Here is a 12,194-nt window from a genome sequence, read left to right on the forward strand (position 1 = left end):
CAAAAACAGGGGATTGGAGACCAATTATGGATCTCAGCACCTTAAATAAATCCATTCGAAAGACCTAGTTCTGGATGGTCACGATTCAGTCCATTCTTCCTTGTTTGGAGAATGACAACTGGATGTGCTCGATAGACCTTCAGGATACGTACTATCACATAAAAATGAACAAGTGGTCCACAAGGTTCTTAAGCTTCCAGCTGGGAGCCAGTCATTATCAGTTCAGAGTTCTGCCCTTTGATCTCAGAACAGCCCCCAGGGTTTTTCCCAAATGCACAGTAGTAGTAGCAGCTTACCTAAGACTGCAGGGAACTTGGGTGTTTCCATACTTAGACAACTGGCTCACATCCTCCAAAACCAGACATCAGCTCATCATAGCAAGAGAAAAAGTGATCCAAACTTGTACTCTACTGGGAATAACTATAAACTACAAAAAAATCTCAACTAGAACAAAATCAAAGTCTAGAGTTCATAGGGGGACTGCTTGACAGAAAATCATCAATAGCCTCTCTTCCCCTCTCCAGTGTTCAGACAATGAGAACATAAGTGGAAAAGATAATTTCCAGTACCAGAGTTTCAGCCCACTTAGTCCTTCAATCTCTGGGATCAATGGTGACAGCAATAACATTAGTGTCTTTAGCCATATTTCACATAAAAATCCTTCAATGGATGCTGGCCTCCCAATGGTCAATTCTTCATCTCCCCTTATCTGCCCCAGTATGAATCACCAATATATGCAAAAGGGATCTGATTGGTAGATTCAATCTGATCAGGTTCTACAAGGTCATTTCATTCCCTCTCAGCCCAAGGCCATAGTAACCATGGTTGCTTCCCAGCCGGGGGGGGGGGGGGCATTACCTAGGGAAGACGGCACAAGGCGAGTAGTCCCCCGAAGAGGTAAATTTGCATCAGTGTTCTAGAATTGAGAGCAATGCTTTTAGCGTTGCAAGCCTTTCAGAATGCTCTCCCTTCTGGAGCGATTGTGATACAGACAGCATGTAATTTGTTTGGTACATCAACAAACAAGGAGGAACCACATCATATCCCCTATGTTGAGAAGTGCTCAGGGTGCGGTAATGGGCAATATCTTCCAACCACTTTCTTATAGCAGCACACATTCCAGAGAAGTCCAACTTGCTAGCAGACAAACTGAGCAAGTGCATTCTACTACCTCACAAATGTATACTCTCAACTGTCCCATTTTTCCAGAATGTTCAGATTTTTGCTTCATATTTTTGGTCCGTTTCTCATAAAATTGTGGTTTCCTGGCAAATCATTGGCAAATTATTGAGGTCTGAAGTCAGAAAATAATGATACTCATTTAAATTTCAGACTTCATATTCTTCAGAAAATCCATGCTAATGTGAAACCTGTTATTCTAGCAACTTTATAAGTTTGTAAGAGCAATATTTAAGAAGTGTCCCTATTCTGGGGCCTTTGTCCCCCTATTATTTATGGCTTTGTCCAGATTTCTTGCTCTAAGAGGTTGAGAGGTATGCATGAATAGGTCTATCAGACAGTAGAGGAAATGAATTTCCACAAGTTGGGTCAGCCATGCTGCAATCTCTTTGTGTCCCCCCTAAACAGCAAGTGCAGCAACCACTTTGCCCTAATCTCCCAACAGGGGAAATCACCAAGGGATGCTCCCCTTCATGATTGCCTCCCCCGGTCTACTTTATGCATATCCCCCAATTCTTTTGATCCTAAAGTTTCTACAGAGAGCTGCTGAAGAGCAAAGTCATCCTCATTGCACCCTTTGGCCTCAACAGATTTTTTTCCCATTCCTGTGACCTCATTTGATTCATCAACCCTTCAAAACCACCCTACACACACACATTTACTCCAAATGGACAGCACAGTGGTGCAGCGGTAGCATTGTTGCCTCACAGCAAGATGTTCTCCAATTTGATTCTTGGCTAGAGTGCCTTCTGTGCAGAGTCTGCATGTCCTCCCACGTTACAAAACATGCTTCTGGAGTGTTTCTTCCCAGGCCTCTGCTGAAAATTGGCTTGGTTCTAAGTCGGAATTACCCAGTAAACAAATGTTAAACAAAATTAAAAAAATAAATAAATAAAATGGATCTATAACTGCACTAATCCTCCACCGGCCATTATCCAGATCTTAGTGCCTTCCTACCATTTCCCTTTTTTCTCCTTGCACTCACATATTTCTATTACTACTAATGACCTTCTCTCCTGATCTCCATCTCTATCCTTCCAATCTCTATTGTTATCATTCACAACTTCTTACATGTTCTTTCTTATATTCTCCCACTCATTTCTTCTCATATACTATAACTGTTGCAATATCACTATGATAGCCTGTTAATATCTTTCCCAGCTCTAAATCTCAGTCATCATCTGAAGACTATGTCATCTATAGTTGTACTACATTGTAATTAGTTTATTATGTGTATATCAAGAGTGTGTGTATATAAGCATTTTATATTCACCCAAACTACTACGTCAACTATAGTTGTACTACATTGTAATTAGTTTTAATAAGTGTGTATCAATTGTTTGTATATATTCTAAATGTACTACTGATTTAAGAATGTTTTGCTCCATTTGTGCTGTATATACACAAATGGTGTGCCTTGTGATGTACTATAGATATTGTGTTTCATGTGGAGCTTTTCTCCCCTGGCCTACACTAAAAATGGGCTCTGCTTGGCCCAGTGGACTTTCCTGGTAAACAAATCCCAATAAATGAATAAATAAATAAACCCTGAATCCTGGACCCAGCTCCAGATCTGCTGTCTCACCCGACAAGCATGATACATCCAGACCTCCCAAGTCTCAAGGTACCAGCTTGGTTTCTCCATTTTCAGTAATAGCCCGACAACCTAAAGTCTCATTTCCTGTTAAAAGAATTTTGTTATCTTCCCTCATACCATCTGCAAGGAAACTTTATGCTAGCAAATGGAAAAGATTTTACACTGGTCACTTCAGAATGATGTTCATCCCCTTCCACCACCTATTCATAGTTTCCTGGAATTCTTGATGTTGCTTTTTAATCAAGGCACCAGTTCTTCAACAGTAAAGATTCAATTAGCAGCAATTTCTAATTTCCATATTGGTCTTAATGGCACTTCACTTGCTTCCCATAAAGTTTGTAAAATCTTTCTACAAGGGACACTTTTGCTAAGCCCCCCCCCTTTAAAGATCCTACTCCTCATACTGCAAACTCTAGTCCTTCCTTCCTTCGAACTTCCATATGATTGTGATCTCAAATTTCTTTCTTGGAAAACTTTGTTTTTTGTGGCCATTACATCTGCCAGACGAATTTCGGAGATTCAGACTTTATCTGTGAAGACACTATATCAAAGTCAAAACCAAAGTCAAAATAAACGTTATTTTCATTTAGCCTACACAAGTGCAGTCTAAACGAAATTGTGTGCATCAGGCTCGAATTTAGAAGACATATACATACATACATACAATAACATATACAATGGGCATATATCCATCATTTTACATTATACAGGTTATTCTACTGCATATTACCACAGTTTACCTTATCTGTAATTTTCAGCAGCTGAATGATTTCTTATTGTCCAGGTTCCTATTGCACTCTGTGATTCTCACATGAATAAGAGGATCTAGTTAGTATAATATTGCACATTCATTGTCATCTATGTATTGTTTATATTTAGAATCCGAACTGCCTCTCATTTATTTGCACCAAAAGAGTTTGCTGTCCCATATCTTGTTAGTGACCGACTTCCCTGAGATGATTGGCAGAGTTCAAAATTCTCTAATATCTAGTTTTTCAGAAGGATAGAGATACTTTATGACCTAATGCAGCCTTTTTGCCCAAACTAGTGTCAGAGTCCAACACTAACCAATCCATTATTCTGCCAGTTTTCTTCCTAAATTATACAAAGGCAAATATTTGTTACATTTACGTTCATACGCAATTGCATTTTTATATACACAGAACAAAGGACATCAGAACTTCAGATCAATTATTTGTTTCTTTTGCTGAAGGGAAATTGGGCAAGCCTGTGTCTAGAATTTCCCTAGCCAAATGGCTTACCACTGCATTTTCTTTATTTACAAGTTGAACTTGCCTTTACCTAAACAACTATGTGCTCACTCAACAAGGTCGATAGTAGCACCCTCAGCCTTTCACTCAAGAACCACTTTGGATGACATATGTGCAGCAACAATTTAGATTTCCCCTCATACCTTCATCTCTCTTTACAAACTGGACTTAGTTTCCAGGGGTAGGACATAATTTGGCTCAATGGTACTTAGCAATATCCTTCTTTGAGGCCACCCTGGGATTTAGGTAGCTAGGGACTCCGTCCCATCAGTTGAGGCCAGAATGAAAATTGAGAACATCAGATAAAGACGTTATGTACTTACCATAATACTCCATCTGTGTTGTCCATTTTCATTCTTCCTCAACTCCCCACCCACCGATCCCCCAAAATTTATGTGGAAGAGTGAGTGGATAGAGTGAGTTTTGGGTTTACTCCTTGCATGGTAAAGCTCCAGATATAGCTTGTTTACTTTTCTGCTATATATTCCTTAATGTTCTTTACATAAGAGTACTTTTTTTCTGGTAAAGTCTGCAAACAAGATCTGAGGTAATGGGCGATGGTGCATTCTGGGTAAGGGAGAAGCTCGAGAGTTCAAAGCTGCCACAACTTTTACAGCAGATGAGTTGGATCCAAGGGCTCAGATCTGAACCCATCAGCTGAGAAAGAATGAAAATAGACAACACAGATGAAACGTTATGCTAAGTATATAACTTCTTTTTACTCATTTCGCAGTTTTCTTAATTATGGTCTGTTTTCATCAATTGCTCAGCATTTGTGAGAATATATAGCTGAAACCATATACAGAATGCCTGCAGTGCTAGGCTGGCAGCCCTCTCTATAAGAATACTGTCTAGCACCAGCTTGCCAGGGTGTTGAATACCACTGGTGCCACCTGTTCTGGTAATCAGTGCATGTACAGATACAGTGACATGGAGAGGAGCCATCTAGACTTGTCCACCAATGGGATGCAGAGTTTAGGGGAAAGGGATCCATCATTGCATTCTACGTATTATGTTACTGTAACAGCCTTCTGTTTTCAGGAATATGCAATACTGATTAATGTCTGTTTTATGTTTTACACTGGCTGAAGAGATAGAATTTAATCAGGAGGCCTGTATAAAGTGATGTGTTAGGCTTACCAAATGGTGGTGTAATTGTTGTTTATAGCTGTCAGTACTATAATGTTGGAATAAACATTCATAAATATGTATTACTTTCTTTCAGCAGGGTCAACTGTGTAGCAGGCAAAGATGAGATGGTGGCCATTCAGGTCTGCATTGGCCACTGTACCTGCTGCTGCATCACCATTAGTCCTGTGCCTGCCTCTCTATACTGTGACAAAGGCCACACTATGAAAGGTGACCTGGAGGGCATACTAGTGATTCCTTGGTAACTTCTCAGGAGTGGAGAAAAGGCTGCTCCTCTGAGAGTGGTCTGGAGGGATCCCCCATGATCATCCAATGCCATTTGCAGCAGCCACTGATAAAAAAAGGTGAACCATCAACTAGCTGGCTGTGTTGGCATCCTGGATTGTCTCCTTATGTGGTTGATATAGCTGCATGGTCAACCATCCCAATCCATTAGGCCACTAGAGGTAACACCCACTCATGTCAGCCATGGAGGTGGTTCACATCTCAGTGGGTTTTCCCCACTGAGCCATTCAGGCAAGTCCTGCATACCCCTCCCCATCACAATCCCATTTGTAACTTTCTCCTCCCCATCACCAGCTGGCCATTCTCTGTAACAGTACATATCTCTGTACTCTACCTCTTGTATCAATATCTCTCATGCTAGTCTCTGTATACATTGTATGTTTGTTTGTCTGCCCATGCTTCCTTCCCTATAATCCCCTTTATCCCTATCAGTTGCTCCTTGTTACCCTCCTCCCACCTTTCTTAAAAAATGGAAAATGAGCATGTGTCACACAAAAATATGCCTTTCCTCCACTACCTGTCCTTCCTTCATGTGGCCTTCTCCGTGTTCCTCTGCTTGCTCTTCCCTCTATGTTCCTCTGCTTACTCTTCCCCATGTCGGACTGTACTGTCTCCCCTGACTTCCTTATAGGCTCATAAGTTTATAGGTAAGTACTAGGCTATTGGCCATAGGGCCTATATAAGCCTAGCCAAAAAGGTACCCTGGTTTTTGCCACCCAAGAAAATTATTTTCCTGTGCCCCTGTTGAGCAGAGCCACAGAAGTGATCCCCAGGGTGAATGTCTCATTTCCCATCCAATCATCAAGATTTTTCTTGAAGAGTGCTAATGAGGAGCTTTGTTTGATATAGTTAGGTAGTTTGTTCCAGAGTATGGGAAGCCTCTGGGACAGACATCTATCCCTCCAGCATGTTCTGTTTATTGTGGTGACAAGGTTTAGGTCCCTAGAGCATGTAGCTTGGAGGGATTGCGATTTCTTTAAGTGGAGTATGTCCAACAGCTCTGGGTTTGACATAGCTTTGTATTAGGCAGAGATTGCCTATAAGCAGGGGATATGCGATGGAGTAAAGCTGGAGTTTTTTGAAACCGTCTGTGTAGGGCATCTGTTTGAGGCCAGTAATCCACTTTGTGAGGTATTTTTGTGGCCTTTCCAGTTGTTGTAGATGTCTTGTGAGGGACCTACCAAAAGGGACTTTGTACTCTATAATGGGTCTAATGAGTGATGAGTAGAGGGGAACAGTGACCTCTTTTTTCCTGGATGAGAAACCTTTTGTGATGAGATGTGCCATGTAGAAGAATTTTCTGACTACTGTGGCGATGTGATTATCAAAGGAGAGACTACTGTCCACCTGTGTCCCAAGGTGTCTTATCACACTTTCAGTGTTAAGTAGACTACCACCTATGTAGTAGCTCATGGGTATAGAGTTTTTACCAAAGGGGATGACAATCCACTTTTTGGCATTCAGCTTGAGGCCATGGCTTTGACACCAGGCATCTGTCTCAGTGAAGCCCTTTTGTAGGATGTCCACGAGTTTCTATTATGGCTCCAAGTTTGAAGTCATCTGCAAACTTCATTAGCCAAAGACCTTCTGTGTTAGCCTGTACTTCAGAAAAGTAGATACCAAACAGGAGAGGACCCACGACTGAACCCTGTGGTACTCCACTTGTCACTGGTCTGAAGTCAGATTTGGAGTCTGCTACTTTCACAGTGTGAGTTCTGTCAGTGAGCCAGTTGGCAACCCATCTTGTGACATAGGGATTTATACCTAGTTTAGTGAGTTTTGGTAATATCTAGATAGGCTGTGTGAACCACCTTACCCTCGTCTATGGCTTTGGTGACTGCTTCAAAGAAGTCTATCAGGATTAGGAGACATGAGTTGCCATTTACAAACCCGAACTGGGAGGGTCCAGAGTTTGGGGATTACCAATGTCTTTGTTTATAAGTTCTATGATGATACATTCCATGGCCTTGCGGACCAGACTCATTAGGCTAATGGGGCAGTAGTTCCTGGGGTCTGTGGTGGCTCCCCCTTTGTGGAGTGGAATAACCATCACTGTGCATCATTCAGAGGGCACAAAGCCTGAGGTGAGGCTATAATTGAACATGGTGCTTAGGTGGGGTGCCAGTTCATTCTTTAGTTCATGTAGAATGCAGCCTGGGATGGTGTCAGGTCCCATGGATGCTGTGTTCTTGGCTTTGGAGAGTGTTTTTTACCTGTGCAACCATGATTAAAGGAACTTTGCATTCTTCCAGTATAGAGATGGACCCTTTAGGAGTGAGAAGGGGGTAAATTTAGCACTGAACCTATCTGCCAGGATGTTGGCAATATCAGTTGGCTCTGTATATTTAGTGCCATTGTGCTGTACCTCAGAGCAGATCTGAGTGTTGCCATTGAGATTCTTGACATAGCTATAGAATGCTTTGTGGTTGTCTTTAGAATTAGTGGCGATTGTGTTTTCATAACTAGCTTTGGAGGATTTTATGAGGGATCTCAGCTTCTTACTGAGGCTTACCAGGGAGTTCCTCCAATCATGGGATTTTACTCTTTTTTGCAACGGTTGCTTTCTTCTGTTGTAGAGATTGTTTATGGCAGGGAACCACCAGATTGGCTTCCTTTTTTGGAGGATGGCATCTTGGTTCTGTTAGGGATAGCACGATCCATGCACTTGTGTAAGTGCTTATAGAGTGCATTTGTGTAGGATTCAGCAGTCGTACCTCTGTTGTCCATCTGCATGGGTGTTGTGAAGTTTGCCACTTCTGTCTTAAGAAGCATGAAGTTGGCTTTGGAGAAATTTTTTACTGTGGTTTCCCTAATGGAGGGTGAGGGCGGGATGTGGATGTCTAGGGTGATTAGCTTGTGGTCAGATCTGACCAACAAGAAACTGACCTCTGGTATGGAATACAGGTCGCCCATGTTGGTAATGACTAGGTCTAGGATATTACTGCCCCTGGTGGTGGTGTGGATAAGTTAATCCAAGGCGTTGGAATTTACGAAATCCAGAAAACGTTGAGCAAAAGAGTTGGTACATGAGTAGTTTTCTCATTTAATGGTGGGGTAGTTGAAACCGTCCATTATTAGGGTGTTGGGTTGTACCCTAATATTTTCCAGTGTATCAAGAAATGAGGAGTGGAAATTCTGGGGAATGGTGGGGGATCTGTAGCAAGTTGCAGTTTGAATTGTGGTCTTGCCCAGAGTTATTTGCATTTGGATAATCTCGGATACATTATGCTGAGCAACTAGCCTGGAGGTGTGGATATCCTTAATGAATATGGACACGCCTCTGCCTTTAGTGTTTCGGTCCAGGTTAGGTGGCCGAAAGGTGTGGTATGAATTATAGCCTGGTAATGCAGGGGTGCTCTCTGGAGCCTTGAACCAGGTCTCTGTCACTGCACAGATGTCGATGTTCTCCATTTTAAGGAGTGCCTCAAGTGAATGCATTCTGAGGTTTAGACTTCTAGCATTGAGTAGCATTACCCTCAGATTTTGCTTGATTGTATCTGTTATGGTGGTGAATTTGTCATTTGAACCTTGCCTAAAAAAGGCACTATAGGGGTGGCAAGAGCCTTAGCCAGTATCCCAAGGGCAACAGGTGCAGGCCATCTCTGACAAAGCATTGTGGTCTGTTGATCATGTCATCCCAGGCAGACAGATACTGGATCCCCTTAGAATGACACCAGAAGCTTAGCCAATTGTTGAAGTCAATCTTTTTGTCCTTGTACTGTGGTATCATTCTGGGTGATGGCAGGATGCTACTCAGGGCTAGGGTCATATCTGCCTGGGCTACAAGATTGGAGAGCTCCTCCGTGTCTCTTTTTATGTAGTTCAGGGAGGTATGTCTCAGGTCATTCACACCAACATGGACAATGACAGTCATATTTGTACTTGTTGTGGAGTGACCTGAGTGCGGGCATTATGTGGTGGATCCTGGCACCTGACAGGCAGCTGACAGTAGCTTTCTCCTTGTTTAGCCTGGTGAGTGGAACATCAGTGTGCCTAACTATAGAGTCACCTATGACTAGAGTGTGGGGTACGTTGTTTGCCTTATGGGCTGTGGTTGAGTGGCACACTAAGTTTGTGGGCTATGTGTCATTTGGGTTGTGTTGGGGTGGAGGTTGTTTGTGTTCCTGCTTTTGGAGTCTCTGTTGCTTGACCAGATTTTTATTGAGAGCCTCCGTGAATGTAGGTGTGTGCTTTGTGTTTTTATGTGTCTGTTTTGGTGGTGTAGGTTTTGACGGACTATGTGATGAATGTGATGTGGTGCAAGTGTTTACCTTCTCCTCTTGACTGTTTAGTCCAGTCTTGGGTGAAGAGAGCTTTGCTTCCAGTTTGGGTATATAAGTGCATCTCTCACAAGTTGTAGTTTTGGGTGGTAGGAGGAGAGTGTTGTCTGTGTATATGAGGCAATTGCTGCATTGCCACAAGATGCCCAGATTTATCAGGTAGGCAGGAGAAAACACCGGAAGTTGACCCTTAGACATGCCTGGATAGGTGCTTATTTATTAAGTACTAAAAACTGTTTTCCTCTAGACAAGTGAGGAAAGTTGAGTGTTGTAGTAATTTGTAGCTTATTTAGTGCTTACAACAAGTTCTGAACAAGTGCTGAGCTCAAAGAAGCAGATCTGAGTACTAAAACTAAAAAAACTGGCTAGTTCTAAGGGAAAATTTGAAGAGAAGACTTTATGGCACTGGGAATAGTTTAATCCTAGCTAAGTAGTGATGCATAAAGTATATATGTTTTTTAATATAACAGTAGCAAATGAGCAAACCGATTTAAACAAATTAACCGATTAACCAATAAAAAGCTAAAAACCGAGCTTCATTCCAGCAGTCTTTGATCAGACAAGTTCTAACTGCACACTCCTGCCATTAGGGTGCAGGGGTACCTTCTCCAAAAAAAAAGATGGTCTGGATTAGTGCTCAAGTTATACAATCAAAGCTAGATTCAGCAGGTCGGAATTTAGTCTATGTTACAGCAAACAAGGTGTACCGATTTCAGAAAGAAACAGTTCATATAAGCAGGCACAATAAGCCTTTAACCAGAAACTCCCATTTCAGAAGGGCAGAATCTACCCTCTCCTCCCACAAGAGTGCTGTCCACACCTTCTTAATGTAAAATAACTGGCCCAAAATCCAAGTACTTAAACCAGAACTAATACACTTTTAGAATAACAGACACTAATCCTTCAATCAGCAACTTCCAACTTAGAAGGATGTAAGTTACCTGTCCTGCCACAACAGTGCAGACCACAAACATTCTTAATGTAAAACAACTGGTCTGAAGCCCAAGTGCTTCAACCAAGGGCTTAGAATAACAGTTACAATTTAATCAGGCTACTAACAAACAGTAATAAATGCAGCAGAATAAATGCAATTAAGTACTTTTAAGAACAAGCAGCAAAAGCAAAATAAAGTAATAAAGTAAGAAGAAACACAAATACAGTAAAAGCAGATGAATAAAGTGCATTTTTTATATAACAATAGAAAACGAACAGACAGATTTAAACAACTTACCCAATTAACCAGTAAAAAACTCAAAACTGAGCCCTATTCCAGACAAGTTCTAACTGCACACATAACTTGGCAATTTTCTATGGTGGCTTCATAGGGACTGCATTCAATACCTAGAGTTGCAGCTACAAGATATCATCTCCATAGTGCTTTTACTTGGGTCATATACTCACACATAGTATGGCCACTCTGGCAGTGTGTTTACTATAGTTTTCACAACCCAGATGTTTTACTTTGCAGCCCTTTCCCTGACATGATGGCACTATGCATCAGGTCATGTTATGCTAACCTTTTTTGCTATTTAGTGCCACATAATATCATTATGATACTTTCTGAATACCTCCAGTGTTTTTTTCAATTATTTTACTTGTAATCCATTTTCATTGACAATCTGAATCTATCACTCATGACATTAATCATTAAAATCTCTCATTATCAAAAGAAAAGTATTTTGCTTTTGCTAAACACCTCCAGTTACACCATGCATGTTGCAATGGGAAGCATAATACATTACTTAATAAATAGTGAGGAAAAAAAAACATTTAAAATACTTGCTGAGCATTTTACATCATCGTTTATTTATTTTCTGTTGCTCTCAATATATTGTTTTTTGGTCATTTGTACTTTGCAATTCCATATGCTGGAGGTTTCTGCTTTGGAATTTTGCCCATTTATTATGTTATATCTTTGTTCCATACATCTAACTTCACTTATATTACTGTAAATGCACTACAAGTAAATAATATAGCACAAATATTTATCATTCTAGGGTTTAATTACTTTGTCTTTATGCATTGACTTAAACATTAGTATCTTCTGCAGCTATTTTTATTTCTGGCGATATACAAGTACTAAACATGTTTCCTTCCAGGTATATTACATCATTTTTTACCTTCTCACTACAGTATCAAGGCTCATACAATGCGTTTTCTCCAGTATCCTCCAGTACTCTTTAAATCAATAGAGACTTGACTTCTCATTGTTCTAATACATCTTTCCTTCTGCTTCAGTGTAGGGACTTTTCTGCCTTAACCTACAACTGTTGTACAGTACTAATATTTCTTGTATTAATCTTGATTAGTGATAGTTGTTTTTTCTAAATATATATATCGATCAGATTTATTTTAGTCTCATACTCATTTTAAACATAAGTCAGCTTACATTTAATATTATACAATGGGATCTCTTAATAGTTCTCTATGACA

Source organism: Protopterus annectens, chromosome 2.part2, assembly GCF_019279795.1.
Source record: "Protopterus annectens isolate FY-2018-M chromosome 2.part2, PAN1.0, whole genome shotgun sequence".
NCBI classification, from domain to species: Eukaryota; Metazoa; Chordata; order Ceratodontiformes; family Protopteridae; genus Protopterus; species Protopterus annectens.